The sequence below is a fragment of the Pseudorca crassidens genome, chromosome 1 (genome assembly GCF_039906515.1).
Source record: "Pseudorca crassidens isolate mPseCra1 chromosome 1, mPseCra1.hap1, whole genome shotgun sequence".
Lineage (NCBI taxonomy): Eukaryota > Metazoa > Chordata > Mammalia > Artiodactyla > Delphinidae > Pseudorca > Pseudorca crassidens.
The window spans coordinates 189,883,736-189,901,826 of NC_090296.1; the positions used below are offsets into that span (position 1 = coordinate 189,883,736).

The 18,091-nt window shown below is 40.7% G+C and overlaps 1 pseudogene; it reads right to left on the reverse strand.

Moving 5' to 3' along the window:
• The window catches only part of LOC137205387 (vacuolar protein-sorting-associated protein 36-like), a 74,090-nt pseudogene that overhangs the window by 16,298 nt on the left and 39,701 nt on the right, over positions 1-18,091 (reverse strand).

Here is an 18,091-nt window from a genome sequence, read left to right on the forward strand (position 1 = left end):
GCCGTGTCTGTTTTAACTTCTCCTTTTTCATTTCTAATTTTATTGATTTGAGTCCTCTCCCTCTTTTTCTTGACGAGTCTGGCTAATGGTTTATCAATTTTGTTTATCTTCTCAAAGAACCAGCTTTTAGTTTTATTGATCTTTGCTACTGTTTTCTTTGTTTCTGTTTCATTTATTTCTGCTCTGATCTTTATGAGTTCTTTCCTTCAGCTACCTTTGGGTTTTGTTTGTTCTTCTTTCTCTAGTTCCTTTAGGTGTAAAGTTAGATTGTTTACTTGAGATTCTTCTTGTTTCTTGAGGTAGGCTAGTATGGCTATAAAATTCCCTCTTAGAACTGCTTTTGCTGCATCCCATAGGTTTTGGATCATCGTGTTTTCATTGTCATTTGTCTCTAGGTATTTTTTGATTTCCTCTTTGATTTCTTCAGTGATCTCTTGGTTATTTAGTAACGTATTGTTTAGCCTCCATGTTTTTGGTTTTTTAATGTTTTTTTCCCTGTAATTCATTTCTAATCTCATAGTGTTGTGGTCAGAAAAGATGCTTGATATGATTTCAATTTTCTTAAATTTACTGAGGCTTGATTTGTGACCCAAGATGTGATCTATCCTGGAGAATGTTCTGTGCGCACTTGAGAAGAAAGTGTAATCTGCTGTGTTTGGATGGAATGTCCTATAAATATCAATTATATTTGTATAATATAATTGTATAATTATATAAATTGTATAATTATATAAAATTGTATAATTATAATTTGTATAATATAATTATATAATCTGTCTGATCTATTGTGTCATTTAAAGCTTCTCTTTCCTTATTTATTTTCATTTTGGATGATCTGTCCACTGGTGTAAGTGAGGTGTTAAAAGTCCTCCACTATTACTGTGTTATTGTCGATTTCCTCTTTTATAGCTGTTAGCAGTTGACTTATGTATTGAGGTGCTCCTATGTTGGGTGCATAGATATTTACAATTGTTATATCTTCTTCTTGGATTGTTCCCTTGATCATTATGTAGTGTCCTTCCTTGTCTCTTGTAACATTCTTTATTTTAAAGTCTATTTTATCTGATATGAGTATTGCTACTCCAGCTTTCTCTTGATTTCCATTTGCATGGAATATCTTTTTCCATCTCCTCACTCTCAGTCTGTATGTGTCCCTAGGTCTGAAGTGGGTCTCTTGTAGACAGCATATAGATGGGTCTTGTTTTTGTATCCATTCAGCAAGCCTGTGTCTTTTGTTTGGAGCATTTAATCCATTCACGTTTAAGGTAATTATCAAGAGGTATGTTCCTATGACCATTTTCTTTATTGTTATGGGTTTGTTTTTGTAGGTCCTTTCCTCCTCTTGTGTTTCCCACTTAGAGAAGTTCCTTTAGCATTTGTTTTAGAGCTGGTTTGGTGGTGCTGAATTCTCTTAGCTTTTGCTTGTCTGTAAAGCTTTTGATTTCTCCATCGAATCTGAATGAGATCCTTGCCAGGTAGAGTAATCTTGGTTGTAGGTTCTTCCCTTTCATCACTTTAAGTATATCATGCCACTCCCTTCTGGCTTGTAGCTTTTCTGCTGAGAAATCAGCTGTTAACCTTATGGGAGTTCCCTTGCTCTTTCAATAATTTTTGTTTGTAATTTTTACCAGTTTGATTACTGTGTGTCTTGGTGTGTTTCTCCTTGGGTTTATCCTGTATGGGACTAGCTGTGCTTCCTGGGCTTGGGTGGCTATTTCCTTTCCTATGTTAGGGAAGTTTTTGACTATAATCTCTTCGAATATTTTCTCTGGTCCTTTCTCTCTCTCTTCTCCTTTTGGGACCCCTATAATGCGAATGTCATTGTGTTTAATGTTGTCCCGGAGGTCTCTTAGGCTATCTTCATTTCTTTTCATTTTTTTCTTTAGTCTGTTCTGCAGCAGTGAATTCCACCATTCTGTTTTCCAGGTCACTTATCCCTTCTTCTGCTTCAGTTATACTGCTATTGATTCTTTCTAGTGTAGTTTTCATTTGTTATTGTAGTGTTTATCTCTGTTTTTTCTTTAATTCTTCTAGGTCTTTGTTAAACATTTCTTGCATCTTCTTGATCTTTGCCTCCATTGTTTTTCCGAGGTCCTGGGTCATCTTCACTATCATTATTCTGAATTCTTTTTCTGGAAGGTTGCCTATCTCCACTTCATTTAGTTTTTCTGGGGTTTTATCTTGTTCCTTCATCTAGTACATAGCCCTCTGCCTTTTCAGCTTGTATGTCTTTCTGTGAATGTGGTGTTTGTTCCACAGGCTGCAGCACTGTAGTTCTTGCTTCTGCTCTCTGCCCTCTGGTGGATGAGGCTATCTAAGAGGCTTGATGGGAGGGACTGGTGGTGTGTAGAGCTGACTGTTGCTCTGGTGGGCAGAGCTCAGTAAAACTTTAATCCACTTCACTGTTGATGGGTGCGGCTGGGTTCCCTCCCTGTTGGTTGTCTGGCCTGAGGCAACCCAACACTGGAGCCTACCTGGGCTCTTTTATGGGGTCAATGACAGACTCTGGGAGGGCTCCCACCAAGGAGTACTTCCCAGCACTTCTGCTGCCAGTGTCCTTGTCTCCTTGGTGAGCCACAGCCACCCCCTGCCTCTGCATGAGACCCTCCAACACTAGCAGGTAGGTCTTGTTCAGTCTCCCCTGGGGTCACTGCTCCTTCCTTTGGGTCCTGATGAGCACACTACTTTGTGTGTGCCCTGCAAGAGTGGTGTCTCATTTTCCCCCAGTCCTGTCAAAGTCCTGGAATCAATTCCCACTATGCTTCAAAGTTTGATTCTCTAGGAATTCCTCCTCCTGTTGCTGGACCCCCAGGTTGGGAAGGCTGACGTGGGGTTCAGATCTTTCACTCCAGTGGGTGGACTTCCGTGGTATAAGTGTTCTCCAGTCTGTGAGTCACCCACCCAGCAGTTATGGGATTTAATTTTACTGTGATTGCGCCCCTCCTACCATCTCATTGTGGCTTCTCCTTTGTCTTTGGATGTGGGGTATCTTTTTTGGTGAGTTCCAGTGTCTTCCTGTCTATGATTGTCTAGCAGCTAGTTGTGATTCTGGTGTTCTCGCAAGAGGGAGTGAGAGCACGTCCTTCTACTCCGCCATCTTGGTTCCTCTATCTTCCCATACGATCTTACGGAAAACCCCGAACGAACTTTTTGGCCAATCCCAATATTTATATGTATATATTTAGTAGGAGGTCCATCAGCTTTTCAGTCCTGGGAACTCCATGATCAGTTGTTTGGATGGCCTCTTTAGTCATGCTTTCTTTTGGTTTAACACTCATTTTTGTCTCTTGAAGATGAGCACTGCCACATGGACTTTGCACCCTAGGACCCCATTCTACACTGAAATCACAGGACTAGTTCAATGGCATCTCCCACGTTCATCTCTCACCTTCTGAAGATGGCTTCAGTTTTAAGGACAGTGACGCTAAATACTTTTTCATTTTCGTTTTCTTTTTTCACAGCTTTACTGAGATATATTGACATACAACATTGTGTAAGTTTAAGGTGTACAATGTGTTGAATTGATACACTTAACATATTGCAAAATGATTACCACCATGGTGTTAGCTAACACCTCCATCACTTCACATATATACTATTACATTTTTGTGGTGAAAACATTTAAAATATACTCTATCTTTTAGCAACTTTCACACATATAATACAGTATTATCTGGAATCACCATGCTGTACACTTCAGATCCCCAACTTACTCATCTTATAACTGGAAGTTTGTCTGTTTGACCAACATTTCTCCATTCAGTCCCTCCTCCCTCCCAGCCCCTGGTAACAACCATCCTAGACTGTTTCTATGAATCTGAATTTTTGGACTTAATGTATAGGTGATATTATACAGTAGCTGTCTGTCTCTGATTTATCACAATTAGCATAATGCCCTCAAGGTCCATCTATGTTGTTGCAGATGGCAGATTTCTTTCTTTCTCATGACTATTATTCGTGTGTGTGTGTGTGTGTACATACCACATCTTCTTAATCCATTCATCCATGGACAGATACTTAGACTGTTTGCATATTTTGGCTATTGTGAATAATATTGCAATGAACATGGGAGTGCAGATATCTTTTCAAGATCCTGTTTTCATTTCCTTTGTATATACACCCAGAAGTGGGATTGCTGGATCACATGGTAGCTCTATTTTAAATTTCTGACAAACCTCCCTCCTGTTTTCCATAGTGGCTGCACCAATTTGCATTCCCACCAACAGTGCTCAGAGATTACCTTCTCTCCTCTTCGCTAACACTTTTTCTCTCTTGTCTTTTTGATGATAGCCATTCTAACAGGTGTGAGGTGACATCTCATTGTGGTTTTGATTTGCATTTCCCTGATTATTGATGTTCAGCTCTTTTCATATAACTGTTGGCCATCTGTATATCTTCTTTAGAAAAATATCTATTCAGATCCTCTGCACATTTTTCAATCTTTTTTTTTAACTATTGAATAGTGTGAGTTACATATAAAATTTGGATATTAACCTCTTATCAGAAATGTGGTTTGTCCATATTTTCTCCCATTCAGTTGGCTGTCTTCTCACTCTATAGATTGTTTTCCTTACTGTGCAGAAGCTTTTTAGTTTCGTGCAATCCCATTTGTCTATTTTTGCTTTGGTTGTCTTGCTTTTAATCATACCATGAAAAGTACTGCACAATGTCAAGAAAAATTTCCCGTATAATTTCTTCTAAGAGTTTTATGGTTTCAGGTCTACATTCAATTCTTTAGTCCATTTTGAATTAAATTTTGTATCAGGTGTGAAATAAGGGTCCAATTTCATTCTTCTGTATGTGGTTATCCAGTTTTTGCCAACACCATTTATTGATGAGACTATCTTTTTCCCATTATGTATTTCTTGGCACCTTTGTCAAAGATCAGTTGACTGTAAATGCATGAATTTACTTCTGGACTCATTCTGGTCAATTGGTCTAAATATCTGTTCTTATACTAATACCATACTGTTTTGATTACTATAGCTTTGTAATATACTTTGAAATCACACAATGTGATGCTTCCAGTTTTGTGTTCTTGCAGAAGATTGCCTTGGCTATTCAGCTCTTTTGTGGTTTCATATACATTTTAGGATTGTTTGTTCTATTTCTGTGAAAAACACCACTGGAATTTTGAGAGAAATTGCATTGAATCTATAGGTCACTTTGGGAAGTGTGGACATTTGAGCAGTATTAATTCTTCCAGTCCCAAAGCACAGAATATATTTCCATTTATTTGTGTCTTCCTTTCATCACTGTCTTATAGTTTTCAGTGCACAGATTTTTGCCTCCTTGGTTAAAGACATTCCTAGGCATTTTATTCTTTTTTTTTTTGAGATATAATTGACATATAACACTGTATTAGTTTTAGGTGTACAACATGATTTCATATATATATATATATATAATAATGAAAGGATTACAACAGTAAGTTTAGTCAACATCCATCACCAGACATAGTTACAGTTTTTTTCTTGTGATGAGAACTTTTAAGAACTACTCTCTTGGTGACTTTCAAATATACAATATAGTATTGTTAACTAGGGTCACATGTTGTACATTACAATCCCAGGACTTGTTTATCTTACAACTGGAATTTTGTGCCTTTTACCACTTTCATCCATTACAACCACCACCTACCTTTGGCAGCCACCAATTTATTCTCTGTCTTTTAAAATTTAGATTCAACATATAAATGATAACACATGGTATTTATCTTTCTCTGATTTATTTCACTTAGCATAATGCCCTCAAGGTCCATCTGTGTTGACCCACATCGCAAGACAGTGAGATTTCCTTCTTTTTTGAAATGGCTGAATAATATTCCATTGTGTGTGTGTGTGTATATACACACACACACACAAAGGTATATATACATACATATGCATATATATATATATATATATATATATATATATACACACACACACAGATTCTTTATCCATGTGTCCATTGATGGACTCTGGTTGTTCCCATATCTTGGCTGTTATAAACAATGCTGCAATGAACATGGGCATGCAGGTATCTTTTCAAAATAGCGATTTTGTTGTTACTTTCAGATAAATATCCAGAAGTGGGGATTGCTGGATTATGTGGTAGTTTTATGTTTAATTTTTTGAGGAACCTTTCTGTTTTCTACAGTGGCTGCACCCATTTACACTCCTGCCAACAGTGCACAAGGGTTCCCTTTTCTCCACATCCTTGCCAACATTTGTTATTTTTATCTTTTTGATAATAGTCATTCTAACAGGTGTGAGGTGATATCTTGTGGTTTTGATTTGCATTTCTCTGATGATAGTGATGTTGAGTACCTTTTTATGTATCTGTCAGCCATTTGTATGTCTTCTTTGGAAAAACGTCTATTTAGATCCTCTGTACGTATGTTAATCTGATTTTTTTTTTTGCATTGAGTTGTATGAGTTCTTTATATTTTTTGGATATTAACCCACTATCAGATGTGTGATTTGCAGATATTTTCTTCCATTCCATTGGGTGCCTTTTCATTTTCACGGATGGCTTCCTTTGTTGTGTGCAAAATATTTTTAGCTTGATGTAGTCTCACTTATTTATATTAGCTTTTGTTTTTGGGATCAAATCTAAAAAAACTTTGCCAATACTGATGCCAAGAAGCTTACCCCTTAGGTTTGTTTTAAAAATAAATTATTTATTTATTTAAAATTTTGGCTCCGTTGAGTCTTTGTTGCTGCACGCAGGCTTTCTCTAGTTGTGGTGAGCGGGGGCTACTCTTCATTGCGGTGCGCAGGCTTCTCATTGTGGTGGCCTCTCCTGCTGCGGAGCACGGGCTCTAGGCATGCAGGCTTCAGTAGTTGTGGTACGCAGGCTCAGCAGTTGTCACACACAGGCTTAGTTGCTCCTCAGCATGTGGGATCTTCGCAGACCAGGGCTTGAACCTGTGTCCCCTAGGCAGATTCTTAACCACTGCCCCACCAGGGAAGTCCCTATTTGTGTCATCTTTTATTTCTTTCATCAGTATCTTTTAGTTTTCTGAGTATAGGTCTTTTGCCTCCTTAGGTAGGTTTATTCCTAGGTATTTCATTCTTTCTGATAGGATGGGAAATGGGATTGTTTCCTTAATTTCTCTCTCTGATCTTCTGTTGTTAGTGTATAGGAATGCAAGAGATTTATGTGTATTAATTTTGTATCCTGCAACTTTACTGAATTATTGACGAGCTCTAGTAGTTTTCTGGTAGCATCTTTAGGATTTTCTATGTATAGTATCATGTCATCTGCAAACAGTGACAATTTTACTTCTTTTCCAATTTGGATTCCTTTTTCTTCTCTGATTGCCTAGATTAGGACTTCCAAGACTATGTTGAATAATAGTGGTGAGAGTGGACATTCTTGTTTTGTTCCTGATCTTAAAGGAAATGATTTCAGTTTTTCACCACTTTCTGGAGAGTTTTTATCATAAATTGGTGTTGCATTTTATCAAAAGCTTTTTCTCCATGTATTGAGATGATCATATTTTTATTCTTCAATTTGTTAATGTGTATCACACTGATTTGCAGATATTGAAAACTCCTTGCCTCCGTGGGATAATCCCACCTGATCATGGTGTCTGATCCTTTTAATGTGTTGTTGGATTTGGTTTGCTATTATTGTGCTGGGGATTTTTGCATCTATGTTCATCAGTGATATTGGTCTATAATTTTCTTTTTTTGTGGTATCTTTGTCTAGTTTTGGTATCAGGGTGATGATGGTGGCCTAGTAGAATGAGTTTGGGAGTGTTCTGGAGAAAAGTCTCTTCAATAAGTGGTGCTGGGAAAGCTGGACAACTACATGTAAATCTAACACCACATACAAAAATAAACTCAAGATGGATTAAAGACTTAAATGTAAGACTGGATACTTACTGGATACTGGAGGAAAACATAGGCAGAACACTCTTTGACATAAACTGCAGCAGTATCTTTTTGCATCCACCTCCTAGAGTAATGAAAATAAAAACAAAAGTAAAAAAATGGGACCTAATTAAACTTAAAACCTTTTGCACAGCAAAGGAAGCCATAAACAAAACAAAAAGACAACCCACAGAATGGGAAAATATATTTGCAAACTAAGTGACCAACAAGGGATTAATCTCCAAAATATACAAACAGCTCATGTAGCTCAATATCAAAAAAAACAGCCCAATCAAAAATGGGCAGAAGATCTAAATAGACGTTTCTCCAAAGAAGACATACAGATGGCCAAAAAGCACATGAAAAGATGCTCAACATCACTAATTATTAGAGAAATGAAAAGCAAAACTACAGTGAGGTATCACCACTCAGAATGGCCATCATCAAAAAGTCTACAAACAGTAAATGCTGGAGAGGATGTGCAGAAAAGGGAACCCTCCTACACTGTTCATGGGAATGTAAATTGGTGCAGCCACTATGAACAGTATGGAGGTTCCTTAAAAAACTAAAACTACCATATGATCCAGCAACCCCACTTCTGGGCATCTATCTGGAGAGAATCATAACTCGATAAGATACATGCACCCCAATGTTCCTGGCAGCACTATTTACAACAGCCAAGAACCTAAATGTCCATCGACAGAGGAATGGATAAAGAAGATGTGGTATTACTCAGCTATAAAAAGAATGAAATAATGCCCATTTAATGCAGCAATATGGGTGGACCTACAGATTATCATCCTAAGTGAAGTAAGTCTCACAGAGAAAAACAAGTATCACAAGCTATCACTATAAGTGGAATCTAAAAAAATGATACAAATGAACTTATTTAGAAAACAAATAGACTCAGGGACTTTGAAAACAAACTTACGGTTACCAAAGGGGAAAGGTAGTGGGGGGGCAGGGATAAACTAGGAGTTTGGGATTAACCTATACACACTACTATATATAAAAACCACTATGCTGTATACCTGAAACTAACAAAACTGTAAATCAACTATACTCCTATGTAAAATAAAAATTAAATAAAAAAATATGCTCCATGGTTTATCTTCCTACATGCTTATCCGTTTGTATACTGTTGATTCCCTGTTGGGGCAGGTCACTCTTCACTTTCTGCTTTCAGTTAGCAATTTTGCCTATTAGGTTGTAATCTGGGTCCAAATCATTTTCCAGTAAAGCCAAAGCTTGAGGATCAGCCAGCTGGAAGGGAAACAGGATCCACAGAGGGCCTTCAGCATCTTTCCACGAAAGGGCTTTGCCTGCACTGAGGTGCAAATACCCGGATTCTGGAACCTTTTCTAGTCATCACGAGATGGGATGGAAGTGACTGTCTCTTTTGAAAAATTGAGTTTTTTGTTTCTTACCTAAGCCACCTTGGTTTCTAACAGAAAATAAAAGATAGTCTAACTATTTGTCACCCCTATCCAAAAGGACAGAGCTCCAGTGACCCAATCAGCAAATGACCAAAACCCCAAATAGAAAAATGCACAGGGAATATGGAGGGTCCACAGGCAGGGGAATGTAAATCTCTCTTAAATGGAGGAAAAGCTTAGGCCTACTCTTAATAATTGCAAAGTAGATCCACAATGAATTTTTTTTCTTTTCACAAAATCAAATTTTGATTTTACTCTTTGGTAAAATCAGAGTTAGGATTTGGGGAAATAGGCATTCGCATATACTGCGGGGTAGAGTGTAAACTTTGATAAAGAGAAATTTGACTATCAAAATGAAAACTGCATATACCCTTTGATCTAGTCATTCTGGGACTTCATCTGATATATATACTCCCACGTGAGCGTGTGTGTGTGTGTATTACAGCTAACACTGTAATAAGAAGGTTGAGGAATGACATTAGCATCACGGCCATATAAAATATCCCTCACGCCCCTGTCCACCAACAAAAAGTTGGCATTTATCCATGAACGAAAGTGACTTTGAGAGAACTGTGGGGTCTACCAAGGGACCCAGAGGAGCCTTGCCCACCCATGTATTGATGTCGACAGACATCAGTCCTGGCTGTGGACCCTGCAGTGGTCTGTGAGCTGCCTCCAGCCCCTCTCAGGCAAAGGACCTCAACAGGTATTTCTCCAAAGTAGATATACAAATGGCCAACAGATATATGAAAAGGTGCTAATCATCACTAATATCACTAATAATCAGGAAAATACAAATCAAAAACCATAATGCGATATCACACCTGTCACGATGATTCTCATCAAAAAAATAAAGAGATAGGGTCCCAGTTCAAGACGGTGACCTAAGAGGATCCTGAGCTCACCTCCTGCCATGGACACACCGAATCTACAGCTACATACAGAACTTCTTCCCCTGAAAGAAACCCCAAAACTAGCTGACTTCTACATATGAGGCAACAGAGAAAAAACCCACATCGTAGGAGGTAGGAGAAGCTGAGACAATCTCATCATAAACCTAATGCAACAACCTGCTATCAAGAGGGAACTGACAACTCGGAGCTCATCCCCAATGAGCAAAGGGGTTCAACCCCACATCAGGCACCCTAACTTTCAAGACCTGCACCTGAGAGGTGAGCCCTGAAATTTCCAAGTTTGAAAGCCACCAGGGCTTGGGTACATGAGATCCAGAGGCTATGGGTGAGCTGAAAAACAGTTCCTAAAGGGCTCACACAGACACATCTGGCTACCCACCACCACAGCCCCGTGCAGAGGCGGCCAGCTGAAAAGCACCCAATTTGTTTATCTTAAAGCTTTGGCCTGAGGAGCAGACTTCTAGCTGAACACACAACTAAAGGCCAACTGCAATGCTCTCCAAAGACGATGGCCAGCAGGTGCCACCATTGTGCTTTCCCTCTGCCCACTCCAGGTCGCGGTGTCTCCAAGAAAGGGGCTTAGGTGTATACCTGACACCCTAGCTTTTGTGTCCGCCACCCAGAGAGCACATCCTTTGATGGTGTGGCTCTTGTGGCCAATGGGGCTTGTCTTCATGGGTTCATCAGGATGGTGTCAAACAAAGAAATAGTTCTTAACTGGCTATCATCATAGGGTTCAAAAGCAGAAGGAGCAGACAGAAATGCCCATCTCCCAGTCTTCTCCTGAAAGAGATGTATTTGAAAGCTATAAAAGCTGCTGCCTGTGGGTCTGGTTTCCAATCAGCCTGAATCTAAGGGCTGACCGAAATCCTCCCCCTGGCAGGTCAGAACACACTCAACTACCGGTTAAGAATAAAGTAGGCTTCTTGGACAATCCCGAAGGTTTGAGAGACAACCAAGAGCTAGGGAAGAGTTGAACAATAAGATTAATCTCCTACACAAAGCCACTCCTTCAAGACTGGGAGAGGTAGTTGTTTTATCTAATGTACATAAACCAACACAGAGAGTCAAGGAAAATGAAGAAACAGAGGAATATGTTCCAATGGAAAGACCAAGATAAAACCCCAGACAAAGGCCTTAATGAAATGGAGATAAGTAATTTTTCTGATAAAGAGCTCAAAAGATGGTGATAAAGATGCTCACTGATCTCAGGAGAACAATCCATGAATGAGAATTTCAACAGAGACTGAAAATATAAGGAAGTACCAAATAAAAGTGACAGAGCTGAAGAATATAATAAGTGATCTGAAAAATTATACAATAGAGGTGGTTCAGAAGACGAGATGAAGCAGAAAAAAGGATCACTGAACTCAAAGCCAGGGCAATGGAACTCATCCAATCAGAACAGCAAAAAGAAAAAAGAATGAAAAGAGTGAATGAAGGCAGCTTATGAAACAACATCAAGCAAAGGGATTCCAGAAGAGGAAGAAAGGGGCAGAAAACTCATTTGACGAAATAATGGCTGAAAACTTCCCTAACCTAGATCCAGATCCAGGAAGCCCAGAGACTATTAAATAAGATGAACCCAAAGGAAGATACATTGCAATTCAAGTATCAAAAGTTAAAGGCAAGGAGAGAATCTTAAAAGCAACAAGAAACATACAATTTGTTATAGACAAGGGAATCGTACAGGACTATGAGCAGATTTTTCAGCAGAAATTTCGCAGCCCAGAGGGTGTGGCATGATATATAAAGAGCTAAAAGAAAAAAACTGCCAACTGACAATACTCTACCCAGGAAAACTGTCCTTCAGAACTGAAGGAGAGAGAGAGAGTTTTCTAGACAAGCAAAAGCAAAAGAAGTTCATCACCACTGGACCAGCCTTACAAGAAACGTTAAGAGGGAGTTATTCAAGCTGAAAAGAAAATGTAATAATTAGTAATAAGAAAACATATGAAATTATGAATGTCACTGGTAAAGGTAAGTATACAGTAAAATTCAGAATAATTTCATAAAGGCAGTGGGTGGTTAAGCACTTATTAAGCCAGTAAGAAGGTTAAAAGTAGTAAAAATATAACTATATAATTTGTTAATGGATACATAAAAGATGTATCTGTGACATCAAAAGCATTGGAAAATAAGTTATCAACTTAAAATGGACTGTTGTAAGTTGTTTTATGTATATCTCATTTATATAAAATGAGTAGTTTGGCTTTGCTAACTACAAAGCAAAAACCTATAGTAGATACACAAAATATAAAGAGAAAAGACTAAGCATACCACTACAGAAAATCATCAGACAGTAAAGAGAGCAAGAGAAGAAAGGAACAGAGGGATTACAAGACAACCAGAAAGAAACTAACAAAATGGCAATAAGTACATACCTATAAGTAATTACATTAAATGTAAATGGACTAAAGTTTCCAATTAAAAGACAGACTGGCTGAATGGATATAAAAAATGACCCATCTATATGCTGCCTAAAAGAGATTCACTTCAGGGGAATTCCCTGATGGTCCAGTGGTTAGGACTCAGCACTTTCACTGCCAGGGCCTGGGTTTGATCCCTGGTTGGGGAACTAAGATCAAGCAAGCCGAGCAGCATGGGCAAATAAATGAATAAAATATAAAATATAAGAGACTCACTTCAGCTTTAAGGACGCATAGAGACTAAAAGTCAAGGTATGGAAAAAGATATTCCACACAAATGGAAAACAAAAGCAAGCTGGAGTAGCTGTATTTATACCTTAAGAAACAAATGTCATTATATAATGATAAAGAATCAATTCATCAAGAGGATATAACATTTGTAAATATTTATGCACCTAACATAGGAACATCTAAATATTTAAAGCAAATATTAACAGACGGGAGAAATAGGGAGCAATACAGTAATATTACAGGATTTCAGTACTCCCCCATCCACAATGAAGAGATCATACAGACAGAAAAATAAGGAAACACTGGGCTTAAGTCTATCTGGTCTAACATGTAGTTTAACATTTATAGAACATTCCATCTGAAAGCAACAGAACATAGATTCCTCTCAAATGTACAGGAAACATTCTCCAGGACAGGTAATATGTTGGGTCACAAAACAAGTCTTAATAAATTAGAAGACTGAAATCTTGTCAAGCAGGTTTTCTGACTACAATGGTATAAAAGTAGAAATCAATTACAGAAGAAAACTGGAAAATTCACACATATATGGAGAATAAATATGCTCCTGAACAACCAAGGAGTCAAAAGAGAAATCAAGGAGTAATGCATACCAGGGACTTCCCTGGTGGTCCAGTGGGTAAGACTCCACACTCCCAATGCAGGGGGCCCGGGTTCAATCCCTGGTTGGGGAACTTGATCCCGCACGCCTGCCGCAGCTAAGGAGCCCGCATGCTGCAACGAAGATCCCAAGTGCTGCAACTAAGACCCGGCATAGCCAAAATAAGTAATAAATAAATAAATATTAAAAAAAATAATATATACCATAACTTATGGCATGCAACAGAATCTGTTGTAAGAGGGAAGTTCATAGTGATAAATGCCTACATGATGAAACAAGAAAGATCATGAATAAACCTAATTTGACACCTCAAGGAACTAGAAAAAGAAAAAAAATGAAGCCCAAAGTTAGTAGAAGGAAGGAAATAACAAAGATTGGAGCAGAATAAATGAAATAGAGACTAAAACGACAATAGTGGGATTAGACCAAGATGGCAGAGTAGAAGGACCTTGGGTTCACCTCCTCTCACGAACACACCAAAATCACAACTGACTGCTAAACAACCATCATTAAAAAGACTGGAACCTACCGGGAAAAAGAAAATCTTCTACAACTAAAGACATTAAGGAGAAACCACAATAAAATAGCACTGGTGATATTATCAAATCCCATACCCCCCAGGTGGGTGACCCACAAACTGGAGAATAATATAGTGCAGAGGCTCCCCCACAGGAGTGAGAGTTCTGAGCTTCATGTCAGCTCCCCAGACTGGGGGTCTGGTACTGGGAAGAGGAGCCCCCAGAGCATTTGGCTTTGAAGACCAGTGGGGCTTAATTTCAGGAGCTCCACAGGACTGGGGGAAACAGAGGTTTCACTGTTAAAGGTGTACAAAAATGTCACACTCAATGGGACCAAAAGCAAAAGCAGTAACTTCATAGGAGCCTGGGACAGACATACCTGCTGGTCTTGGAGGGTCTCCAGGGGAGGAAGGGGGTGGCTATGGCTCTCTCTGGGGACATAAAAGCTGGTGGCAGACATACTGGGGAGTATTCATGTGCATGCGCTCTCCTGTAGGATGATACCTTGCTTGGGTCATCAGCACCAAGACCTGGCCCCACCCGACAACCTGTAGGCTCCAGTGCTGGGACACCTCACGCCAAACAACTAACTGGGCAGGAACACAGCCCCACCCAGCAGTAGAAAGGCTGCCTAAAGACTTCCTGAGACCACAGCCACTTCTAGACATGCCCCTAGCTGCAGCCCTGCCCACAAGAGGGCCAAGATGCAGCTCCATCCCCCAGTGGGCAGGCGCCAGCCCCTCACACCAGGAAGCCTGCACAAGCCTCTAGAGCAGGCTCACCCACCAGGGGACAGACACCAGAAGCAAGGAAATTACAGTCCTGAAGCCTACGGAATGGAGTCCGCAAACACAGGCCAGACCCTACCCTGGGACCAGCTGGCCCCTGGCCCTTGGGTAACAAGAGGGGACACGTAGGACATCCCCTACAGAAGGCCACTTCGCCAAGGTCGAGAAACATAACTAACCCACCACATACATAAAATACAAATAGAGATTTAGACAAAATGAGGTAGCAGAGGAATATGTTTCAGATGAAGGAACAACATAAAACCACAGAAGAACTAAGTAATGTGGACATAGGTGATCTGCCTGAGAAAGAGTTCAGAGTAATGATCATAAAGATGATCCAAGAACTCGGGAGAAGAATGGATGCACAGAGCAAGAAGTCAGAAGTTTTTAAAAGAGTTAGAAAATATAAACAAAAACCAGACTTGAAGAATATAATAACTGAAATGGAATGCTAGAAGGAATCAACAGTAGAATAAGTGAGGCAGAAAGATGGATCAGTGAGCTGAAAGAGTAGTGGAAATCACTGCCACAGAACAAAGAAAAAAGAATGAAACAAATGAGGTCAGTTTAAGAGACCTCTGGGATGACATTAAGTGCACTAATATTCACATTAGAGGGGTCCCAGAAGGAGAAGAGAGAGAGAAAGGGCCTGAGAAAATATTTGAAGAGATACTAGCTGAAAACTTCCCTAGCCTGGGAAAGGAAACAGTCACCCAAGTCCAGGAGATGCAGACAGTCCCATACAACAGCGGTTCCCAACCTTTTTGGCACCAGGAATCAGTTTCGAGGAAGACAATTTTTCGACGGATGGGATTGGGAGGGTGGGGGATGGTCAGGCAGTAATGAGAGCGATGGGGAGCAGCAGATGAAGCTCCGCTCACTCCCCTGCTGCTCACCTCCTGCCTTGTGGCCCGGTTCCTAACAGGCTGCGGACCGATACTGGTCTGCAGCCTGGGGGTTGGGGACCCCTGCCATACAGGATTAACCCAAAGAGGAACACACACAGGCACACAGTAATCAAATTGACAAAAATTAAAGACAAAGAGAAAGTATTAAAAGCAAAACATACAAGGGAATTCCAATAAAGTTATCAGCTGCTTTTTCAGCAGAAACTCTGCAGGCCAGAAGGGAGTGGCAGGACATATTTAAAATGATGAAAGGAAAACACCTACAACCAAGAATACTCTACCCAGCAAGACTCTCATTCAGATTTGATAGAGACATCAGAAGCTTTACAGATAAGCAAAAGCTAAAAGAGTTCAGCACCACCAAACAACCTTTACAACAAATACTAAAGCAACTTCTTTAGGTGGGAAAAAAAGGCCACATCTAGAAACAAGAAAATTATGAAATGGAAAGGCTCACCAGTAAAGGCTAATATACAGTAAAGGTAGGAACTCACCAACACGTAAACTAATAGGGAAGTTAAAAGACGAAACTGGTAACATCAGGGGACCTTCAAGATTGGTGGAGTAGTAAGACATGGAGATCACCTTCCTCCCCACAAATACATCAGAAATACAGCTACATGTGGAACAGCTCCTACAGAACACCTACTGAATGCTGGCAGAAGACCTCAGACCTCCCAAAAGGCAAGAACTCCCCACGTACCTGGGTAGTGCAAAAGAAAAAAGGATAAACAGAGACAAAAGAATAGGGACGGGACCTGCACCAGTGGGAGGGAGCTGTGAAGGAGGAAAGGTTTCCACACACAAGGAAGACCCTTCACTGGCAGGGACGGGGGTGGCGGAGGGGGGAAGCTTTGGAGCCACGGAGGAGAGCGCAGCCACAGGGGTGCGGAGGGCAAAGCGGAGAGATTCCCGCACAGAGGATCGGTGCCGACCAGCACTCACCAGCCCGAGAGGCTTGTCTGCTCACCCGCCGAGGCGGGTTGGGGCTGGGAGCTGAGGCTCGGACTTCGGTCGGATCCCAGGGAGAGGACTGGGGTTGGCGGCGTGAACACAGCCTGCAGGGGGCTAGTGCGCCAGAGCTAGCTGGGAGGGAGTCCAGGAAAGAGTCTGGACCTGCCTAAGAGGCAAGAGACCATTGTTTCGGGGTGTGTGAGGAGAGGGGATTCAGAGCATGGACTAAACGAGCTCCAGAGACGGGCGCGAGCCACAGCTATCAGCGCGGAAAACAGAGAAGGGCATGAAACGCTAAGGCTGCTGCTGCCGCCACCAAGAAGCCTGTGTGCGAGCACAGGTCACTATCCACACCTGCCTCCCGGGAGCCTTGCAGCCCGCCACTGCCAGGGTCCCGGGATCCAGTGACAACTTCCCCGGGAGAATACATGGTGCACCTCAGGCTGGTGCAACGTCACGCTGGCCTCTGCCACCACAGGCTCGCCCCCTAATTCGGTAACCCTCCCTCCCCCCAGCCTGAGTGAGCCAGAGCCCCCTAATCAGCTGCTCCTTTAACCCCGTCCTGTCTGGGTGGGGAACAGACGCCCTCCGGCGACCTACACGCAGAGGCGGGGCCAACTCCAAAGCTGAGCCTTGGGAGCTGTGCGAACAAAGAAGAGAAAGGGAAAGCTCTCCCAGAGGCCTCAGGAGCAGCGGATTAAATCTCCACAATCAACTTGATGTACCTGCATCTGTGGAATACCTGAAAAGACAGCGAATCATCCCAAAATTGAGGCAGTGGACTTTGGGAGCTACTGTAGACTTGGGTTTTGCTTTCTCCAAACGTCTAACTTGTTTCTGGTTTTATGTTTATCTTAGTTTAGTATTTAGGGTGTTATCATTGGTAGATTTGTTGATTTTTGGTTACTCTCTTCCCTTTTTTCCCATATATAGTTATATATATATATTTCCTTTTTCTCTTTTTGTGAGTGTGTATACTTCTTTGTATGATTTTGTCTGAATAGCTTTGCTTTTACTATTTGTCCTAGGGTTCTGTCAGTTTTTCAGTATAGTTTTTAGTGCTTGTTGGCATTGGTGCATTTGTTTTTTGGTTTCATTGCTCTCTTCTTTCTTTCTTTTCTTTTTTATTACTTTTTTAAAATTTTTACTAGTTATTTTTTATTTCAATAACCTTATTTTATTTTTTCTTTCTTTCTTTTTTTCTCCCTTTTCTTCTGAGCCGTGTGGCTGACAGTGTCTTGGTGCTCCAGCTGGGTGTCAGCCCTGTGCCTCTGAGGTGGGAGAGCTGAGTTCAGGACATTGGTCCACCAGAGACCTCCTGGTTCCACATAATATCAAACAATGAAAGCTCTCCCGGAAATCTCCATCTCAACGCTAAGACCCAGATCCACTCAACGATGAGCAAACTATAGTGCTGGACATGCTATGC